Below are 785 nucleotides of genomic sequence, written 5' to 3'. Positions count from 1 at the left end.
ATTTTCACATGATTACAACAAATTATAATACATATTTATGATAAAACTAGACATCATGTGACCATCTCAGAGGGCCCTTCTTGTAAACATGAAAAAAAAAAACTTCGCTAGACTTTAATTGTTAAGTTAAAAAAAAACATTTCAAAGTCACTTTACATCCTTAATCAACAAGAAATATTAAGGTGAAATATGGGCAAGATATAAAAAAATATGATCCTGACAAGAATTTTTCAAATACTGGTAGTTTTGATATGACCTTGACCTGTGACCTAGAAAGATAGTTGAAGGTAAAAACACACCCTTTTTCTAAAGGCTCTCTTTAGGCAAGTATGAAACAAATTTCAACATCAGGAAAGAACGCAAGGTCCTGACAGGTTCTCTATACACAAGCTTGCTATGACCTTAACCTGTTCCTGGGCATCTTTTACACGACAGCCCTCTGTAAGTGAAGTATCAGCCCAATTTAGCAGACAAATAAATTTTCTTTGGTATAATGAATCTTTAGCAATAAACTTGCTATCATTCTTATAGTCAGTAAATAAGTATGAAATAGTATATGATTCATGGTTAGCAATGGAAAGAAAGGCTTTTCTGAAAAACAGACAAGTACCTGATAAATTGAAAGTGAAAAAAGAGATGTTTGTAAAACACTTATGCCCCCCTCCCTTGGAAACATCTGCGAAGAAAATGAACAGAAACTACAAATAATTGAAATTTTTCTAAGTCCAACGCAAATAACTCTGACAAAAAATGCATGACAGTACCTAAAATCATAAAGCTGTATA

This window comes from Magallana gigas, chromosome 2 (assembly GCF_963853765.1).
Source record: "Magallana gigas chromosome 2, xbMagGiga1.1, whole genome shotgun sequence".
NCBI lineage: Eukaryota > Metazoa > Mollusca > Bivalvia > Ostreida > Ostreidae > Magallana > Magallana gigas.
The sequence above is the reverse complement of the archived record's forward strand: the minus strand, read 5'-3'. Positions refer to the sequence as shown.